Source organism: Lepidochelys kempii, chromosome 8, assembly GCF_965140265.1.
Source record: "Lepidochelys kempii isolate rLepKem1 chromosome 8, rLepKem1.hap2, whole genome shotgun sequence".
NCBI classification, from domain to species: Eukaryota; Metazoa; Chordata; order Testudines; family Cheloniidae; genus Lepidochelys; species Lepidochelys kempii.
In genome coordinates, this window is record NC_133263.1 from 105,733,481 (window position 1) to 105,739,480 (window position 6,000).

The following is a 6,000-nucleotide window of genomic DNA, read 5'->3' on the forward strand; positions in this document are numbered from 1 at the left end:
GTCTTTTCAGAAATGAAAGGAGCGGGGAAAAAGTATCAAGAAGAATTACAAGTGCTGAGAAATAGGGAGATCCTGACTCCCTTTGGAGTAGCTGGGATATTTTTAAGGCTTCTCTGCACTTGAAAGTTATTTCAGGGTGTGGTTTTTGGCTTTAACTAATCAGGAATAATTTCCCACAGTTGGGCATCCACCCTATTTTGTTATGCTGATTTAAGGTATTTCCCTTTTGAATCAGTGCGTCCACACAGTGCTGCACTATTTCAGAATAAACGCACAGTATTCTGAGCAGATAGACCAAAACTGGGGATAGTGGAGACACCAGGATTCTGCACCCAGAGAGAATTTGTCTCCAACAAACAAATCCCAAAACACGCAGCATCTCAGAGGTTCCTAGTGCAATATTAGGTTGGAGTCACCAGAGGGTGCTACAAATCCTAGTTTGACAAGCTCTGGAGCTTGGGGGGCGGGGGGAGGGGTCTGTTCTGTGCCTCAGTGAGGGGGCTGTGTTCAGAAGTAGTTGCAGTAAATTTGGCTCCCTTCCTGAGTCTCCCTGGTGAGAATCATTTCACAGGTGCAGAGCTGCTGACCAGAGCAAATCACCACAGTAGTGAGGGTCTCTGCAAAGACACAACAGGTGGGACATGTGAAGGTATTTAGGTGCCCAAGTCCCATTGAGATCCCTGGGAGTTAGGTGCCTAAATACTTTTGTGACTCTCCCAAGGAGAGATGGGGATGACTTAGGATGGCAGAGGGTCTAGATTGGTACACAGGGGTGATTGTATGAAAGGGAACATGTCAGTTGCATATCAGGAAGAACTTATTTGCAGGTGTGTCTCCTGCACTGATGGTGTGGTGTACTGGGCTGGGCGGTATCACTTCAGGGAATGGGTGGGAACCTCATCGCCTAGCCCTGGAGTCCTGCACTAGCCCAGGGGAGGGGCTGGGCTGTAGAGCCCCTCACCCTGGCACAGAACAGGCGGTCTCCTTCTCTGTACGTGTCAGTAAGGATTTTGTCACTGCGTGGGTGCTTGTGTCCGTGTGTGTGTGTCCGTGACACTGTATGTGTGCCGGCCTGCTTGTAGCGATGCACATGAGTGTGTGGGCGTGGGTGTGCAGGTCTGGATGTGAGCAGGCTTCTGTGGGCGTGTGTGTGGAAGGCACACAGGAGTTCCAAGCTCATGTGGGGGCCCAGAAAACACATAGCTGCAGACCCCTCCCTGGTGATGTTTTGAGATTCTCTAATGATCAGAGGTATTTTCAGTTTCATTTAAATAAACAGTAAGTTTCTAGCCCAGGCCTGGAATAGCAGAGGAGCCCTGACCTGTGGGGACAGAGCTGTGTGTATGGGGGAGGGCCCAGGCAGGGCTGGGGTGGGCCTGCGGGTGGGGATTGAGCCCTGGGAAGGCCAGGCCTGGAATAGCAGGGAGGCTGCAGGCTAGGACGAGACGCATCTAAACAGTAAACATTGGCCATACACCTCAGCGGACCATAGCAAACCGGAAGGGCTGAGGTTCCCCATGTCCCCAAAGTCCTGCCATGTGCTGGGACTGGGAGAGGAGATGCCATCATGCCTCAGCACCTCCACAGCCTCTGACCTCCTCCTTTGATTAACGAGCTGACAATAGCGTATTGATAAGGAATTAACCTTGAGCCCTGGCTGCCTGAGTGTCAATAGACCAGGAGCCAAGTACATGCATTGGATTGGAAATCTGTGTTTAGACTCTCGGTGCCTCTGTGCACGTTGATGCGTGAACCCATGAAGCCAGGGTCTGGGGGCCAAGGGTTAGGGGACGGGACGAATTCCAGTCTGGCGTGATGTGCATGGGAATGAAGTCCTTCTCTCCCATCCCCCCAGCCGTCAGGGAGCTCCACAGACCCTGCCCAGGTACCCCCCCCCCCGCGCCCCCAAGGGGCTGGCTTAAGACATAGGGCTCCTTACCCGCCGGAGGGTAGCCATGTTCTGTGATTATAAAGTAGCTTCTGCCCCGGCAAATCCCCACATGGATACAAGCAAATACAACAGGGCCTGGCTTCACCCACCACTGAAGTGCAGCCACCTCTGAGGGTGAGACGCAGCAGCAGGTTAACAGTTGTGTAGAGACGCTGCCCGACATTTCAGAGCAGGCAGTGGTGACTCCTGTTCTCAGCTAGACGTGCAGGGGGATTTAGGAAGGCTGAAGGCAGTGCCTGGGGCATGGGGGATCTCTCGCCTGGGCTGAGCTTCGGGGTCTGCAGTGAGCATGGTCCTCGGGGCTGCCTCACTCTGCAGGGTGTCAGAGGCTGGCTGGGGGTCAGACTTTTGGGTACGTCATGTACCCTTTGTAGCTGGTTTCACCCCCTCCCCACTCAGGGATCAGCAGTATTCCTTATGAAGCGCGAAGTAGCTCCCCCATTTTAACCCCACATTCAAAACCTCAGCCCATCAGCCAATAAGAGCGACATGGGGCGCCCTTTGGAGCCAGGCTGTGCTGTCCCTGGATCAGCCAGAGGGGTCGCTGTGGAGTACACTGGACTGAGCTCACCCTGCAGAGCACCAAGGGTGGGCCGGGGAGCTGGTCCCTTTGTCCCATCAGCTCCAGCACAAGCCCTCAGAGGTCCCCCCACAGAAGCCTCCTTCCGGTCCACGGGTGGCGGCGTTGTGTGTGCGTGGGCCGTGTGTCTGCATGGGGGGGGGTTTATACGTGGTGTGTGTGCGTGGGCCGTGTGTCTGCATGGGGGGTTTATACGTGGTGTGTGTGCGTGGGCCGTGTGTCTGCATGGGGGGGTTTATACGTGGTGTGTGTGCGTGGGCCGTGTGTCTGCATGGGGGGGGGTTTATACGTGGTGTGTGTGCGTGGGCCGTGTGTCTGCATGGGGGGTTTATACGTGGTGTGTGTGCGTGGGCCGTGTGTCTGCATGGGGGGGGGGTTATACGTGGTGTGTGTGCGTGGGCCGTGTGTCTGCATGGGGGGGGTTTATACGTGGTGTGTGTGCGTGGGCCGTGTGTCTGCATGGGGGGGTTTATACGTGGTGTGTGTGCGTGGGCCGTGTGTCTGCATGGGGGGGGTTTATACGTGGTGTGTGTGCGTGGGCCGTGTGTCTGCATGGGGGGGTTTATACGTGGTGTGTGTGCGTGGGCCGTGTGTCTGCATGGGGGGGTTTATACGTGGTGTGTGTGCGTGGGCCGTGTGTCTGCATGGGGGGGGTTTATACGTGGTGTGTGTGCGTGGGCCGTGTGTCTGCATGGGGGGGGTTTATACGTGGTGTGTGTGCGTGGGCCGTGTGTCTGCATGGGGGGGGTTTATACGTGGTGTGTGTGCGTGGGCCGTGTGTCTGCATGGGGGGGGTTTATACGTGGTGTGTGTGCGTGGGCCGTGTGTCTGCATGGGGGGGGTTTATACGTGGTGTGTGTGCGTGGGCCGTGTGTCTGCATGGGGGGGTTTATACGTGGTGTGTGTGCGTGGGCCGTGTGTCTGCATGGGGGGGTTTATACGTGGTGTGTGTGCGTGGGCCGTGTGTCTGCATGGGGGGGTTTATACGTGGTGTGTGTGCGTGGGCCGTGTGTCTGCATGGGGGGGGTTTATACGTGGTGTGTGTGCGTGGGCCGTGTGTCTGCATGGGGGGGTTTATACGTGGTGTGTGTGCGTGGGCCGTGTGTCTGCATGGGGGGGGTTATACGTGGTGTGTGTGCGTGGGCCGTGTGTCTGCATGGGGGGGTTTATACGTGGTGTGTGTGCGTGGGCCGTGTGTCTGCATGGGGGGGTTATACGTGGTGTGTGTGCGTGGGCCGTGTGTCTGCATGGGGGGGTTATACGTGGTGTGTGTGCGTGGGCCGTGTGTCTGCATGGGGGGGTTATACGTGGTGTGTGTGCGTGGGCCGTGTGTCTGCATGGGGGGGTTTATACGTGGTGTGTGTGCGTGGGCCGTGTGTCTGCATGGGGGGGTTATACGTGGTGTGTGTGCGTGGGCCGTGTGTCTGCATGGGGGGGTTTATACGTGGTGTGTGTGCGTGGGCCGTGTGTCTGCATGGGGGGGTTATACGTGGTGTGTGTGCGTGGGCCGTGTGTCTGCATGGGGGGGTTATACGTGGTGTGTGTGCGTGGGCCGTGTGTCTGCATGGGGGGGGGTTTATACGTGGTGTGTGTGCGTGGGCCGTGTGTCTGCATGGGGGGTTTATACGTGGTGTGTGTGCGTGGGCCGTGTGTCTGCATGGGGGGGTTATACGTGGTGTGTGTGCGTGGGCCGTGTGTCTGCATGGGGGGGGTTTATACGTGGTGTGTGTGCGTGGGCCGTGTGTCTGCATGGGGGGGTTATACGTGGTGTGTGTGCGTGGGCCGTGTGTCTGCATGGGGGGTTTATACGTGGTGTGTGTGCGTGGGCCGTGTGTCTGCATGGGGGGGTTATACGTGGTGTGTGTGCGTGGGCCGTGTGTCTGCATGGGGGGGTTTATACGTGGTGTGTGTGCGTGGGCCGTGTGTCTGCATGGGGGGTTTATACGTGGTGTGTGTGCGTGGGCCGTGTGTCTGCATGGGGGGGTTATACGTGGTGTGTGTGCGTGGGCCGTGTGTCTGCATGGGGGGTTTATACGTGGTGTGTGTGCGTGGGCCGTGTGTCTGCATGGGGGGGTTTATACGTGGTGTGTGTGCGTGGGCCGTGTGTCTGCATGGGGGGGTTATACGTGGTGTGTGTGCGTGGGCCGTGTGTCTGCATGGGGGGGTTATACGTGGTGTGTGTGCGTGGGCCGTGTGTCTGCATGGGGGGGTTATACGTGGTGTGTGTGCGTGGGCCGTGTGTCTGCATGGGGGGGTTTATACGTGGTGTGTGTGCGTGGGCCGTGTGTCTGCATGGGGGGTTTATACGTGGTGTGTGTGCGTGGGCCGTGTGTCTGCATGGGGGGGTTATACGTGGTGTGTGTGCGTGGGCCGTGTGTCTGCATGGGGGGTTTATACGTGGTGTGTGTGCGTGGGCCGTGTGTCTGCATGGGGGGGTTATACGTGGTGTGTGGGGGTGGGCCGTGTGTCTGCATGGGGGGGTTATACGTGGTGTGTGTGCGTGGGCCGTGTGTCTGCATGGGGGGGTTATACGTGGTGTGTGGGGGTGGGGGTGTGTACATGCTGGCTGGGGGATGTATGTGTGTGCTGTGCGGGTATATGAGTGCTGAGCTCTGATGGTTGGTTAGTGTTTATAATATGGTGGGGCCTACAGGCCCCCACGGGGGTGGGTCTCTGTCTGCCGGGCCCTGTAGGAAGGGACAACCTCACACAAGCTGCCAGTCGCTGCCTGAGCACCGGGCTGACGAAGGCCTCGCCGTTTACCTCAGTGCGAGACGGGCGCCGGGCCCCATCCAGCCCGTGACTCCACTTGGAGGCTGGTTTGTTTAATTAAGTGTTTTGCCTAATGGGACTGCCTTATTTCCATAACAAACTGGCGGGCTGTCGGCTGCCCAGCTCCCTCATTCATTACTGTTAATTAGATATGGATCCCCCAGAAGGCGGCGCGGGGTGATGGACGAGCCCCCTGACACACACTACTACACATTAGCATTTTCTCAATACATTCAATACATCACTGCCCTCCACTTTTTAAAGATATTTTAAATAAAATATCAGCAGCCCATTGGGGAGAGTCCTGCCCGCAGACGGGCCCCACGGCCCTCCCTTGCCCTGGAAGCAGTTGGCCCCTCAGATTGCCTCCCTTTGCAGCCCTTCTCCTGCCTGCTCTTTTCAGACCTCTCCCCACGCTCCCTTTCTTTCTGATCTCCCCTTCCTGCTTTGGAGTAACTCCCAGCGGGTAAAGCGGCACCTCACTGGGTTCCTCTGGCCACAAGACTCAGGGCCTCACCCCTGGGCCTCACGCCTGCCTTGGAAGGATCCACCTCTATGGGGCAGAGGAGAGCTCAGGCTTGAGACCCCCCTTGATTCTTGCTCTCTGCTGAGGGGTCTCCAAGGGGGACCTCCCTCCCACCAGGAGCTGGACTAAGAATCCATCAACTTGTTTCAGGTGGCAGCACCTTCCAGTGAC